We start from the raw sequence: 2,467 nt of genomic DNA, 5'->3' as shown, positions 1-2,467 counted from the left end.
TCTTTTAGTTTATATTGGCGGTTAGCAAACCATCTTAGAGGTGTATTACCGCCACCATCTGGAGTGAAGTTTGAAGCAGGAGTTTATGCAGAACATAAATAAATAAATAAATACAATTTTTTTTTTTTTTATACTGAAACCCAGTGAAGCATGAAGGGACCTATGCAGAGTCAAGGGGGGAGGGTGTAACCCTCATGAAATTAGGGCTACTAATATTAGGAGTAGTAATAACATTCGTTTGTGTGTTTGCAGCTCAGTGTTTTGCACCTGCTCTCATTAAGTTGGCATCACAAGAGGCACAGCAGGTATGACTGTAACGTGAGCCAACACGTAATAAGCACCAATGGGTCCCCATTTTTTCATTGTCTTCATCGTGATGGTTATTTTGATGGTGGTCTTAACCTGTGCGTTGAACTGAATTGTAATGCAGCAGTGTATGCAGACCGCTGTGTAGCCTGAATCAACTGAAGAAGGGGCTGGTAAACTGTTTGAGCACTAGTGGGCGCCATCACATCACACTTCAACCCCGCTCCTGTGCACGTGTCGTCTTAAAATTGTCTCTGAAGGGGAAAAGAACCTCAATTAAGTCTCATTTTTACCATTTTTTTACCATTTGTTCCACAGACAATCTGTTAAATTTCATCTTTCAGGCTATGGTACAAAACGCATTGGGCAGTAATGGGGCTATTCAGGGTTGTATCTGCAATTTTGAGTGTTAAATGTAGTTCAGCTTTCTGACATTTCTAGGGTGGTTAAAGCTGGTCTTTCATCATGTCTTCATGTAGTTCCCTCAAGTAAGCCTTTACAGCTCTGCCTCTTCTGGCCATCTCTCTTGTTGAAACCAATTTCATGCCCTTGCATCTTTGGTTGTAACATGCAAACTCGCAGTGGGAGAAGGTTACAGTTGATGTAGGACCACTGAGAGGCATAAGATAAGGAGATGGATGGATAGATGGGTAGAGTGCATGTGAGAGAAACAGAGGGGGAGGGGATAGAGAAAGCAAAGCAGGAGGATAAATCAGTAGATAATTCACAACCATGGACAGCCCTTAATACTTTGATTCAGCTCTCCCCTGACAGCAGAACGCTTCTAAATGAGCATGCCTGCTATTATTTTAGTGCTATGCAAATGCATTTTGAGCAGCCTTTGCGATAACGTCCTTGAAGTTGCTCCTATAACACATTTGATGAATAAGTGAAAATTGTAAATAACAGAAAAAGTGTTTCATATTTTTCATTATAGACATTACAGATGAACTACTTTAGCGTCATAGATTACAGTTTTTACCCATTTTGTCAGTGTGATATTAGAAAAGCATACAGACAGTTTCAATCAGTTTACACATCCCAGTTAGGTAGACAGTCTGTGGGTTCATTTAAAGTACATGTGACCTGCTGCATGAGCAGGGATCCACTAGTCCTTTTGGATGATGAAAAGTCATTGCTATTCTGGCTTGTGAGCTAAGGGAGCAGTGATAGAAAACATCCTAGCAAATAAACAGAGGTTCATTGGCACAATAAAGGCTAAAAGAGAGCATTGCATTACGCAATGAAATCCAACTGGCCTCTGTGGAGCAACATGAGCTGAAGAACTCATTAATGTTTGAGAACCTGCCGGGGTAATGTGCACTTTTGTCGGTGTTCTCGGCTCATACACCCGGAGCTCTCATTTTACTAAACTTAGAGCAAATGTTCTCTGCAACTACACGTCACCTCTGCCCAAAATTCTGAAGGGACGTTACAGTCAAAGTGTAACTGGCATTGCACAGATTGACAGTCAGATATAAACAGCCCCCTGAGGTAATATACGGTAATCTGTCCCCGCGTGGTCCCTGCTCTCTTGTGATGGACAACCGGTGGTAAAAAAACAACCTGCACTTGCAAACATATCCTCCACAACTGCCTGGTGCTATTATGAAGAAAGGCACAGCGAGAGGCCCTCACGTCCACTGCAAACATCCAGCTACCCTCCGGCCGTCATCTGCTGCCACACTGTCAAGCTCTGCAAGTGATTTATTCTCTTTCAGAAGGACTGCTCTCGTCATACACAGGCATGACTCGGGGGGGGGGGGGGGGGGGGGCCTGCAACGAGTAAGATGAAATGTTCTCAAAATTGACATTCTGCAACATTTGTTGGGCCACGAGATAACTGATGTATGCTAAGCTGAAAATGGTGAGATGAACGGTACATGCAATGAATGCCAAAAATGTGTACATATTTTTAGATTTATGATCGCAGCTCCTCCATCTACTCTACGCGCACTTTGAAAATATGCTCTGGCTGAGCTTGTCCTCAGGGACAAACAACCATCAGCTTTGATTGTAAACAACTCTCTGTCTGAATTTATTATCATCTGCCACAAGTGTATAATCTCCCAGACCAGGTCCTCTTGTCAACATTTACATATTCATGCAGATGGTGTTGTTGAAAGTAAATGGTAACAGCTTTCCCTTTTCCGATTATAAT

Source organism: Gasterosteus aculeatus, chromosome X (assembly GCF_964276395.1).
Source record: "Gasterosteus aculeatus chromosome X, fGasAcu3.hap1.1, whole genome shotgun sequence".
Classification (NCBI taxonomy): Eukaryota; Metazoa; Chordata; class Actinopteri; order Perciformes; family Gasterosteidae; genus Gasterosteus; species Gasterosteus aculeatus.
The sequence above is the reverse complement of the archived record's forward strand: the minus strand, read 5'-3'. Positions refer to the sequence as shown.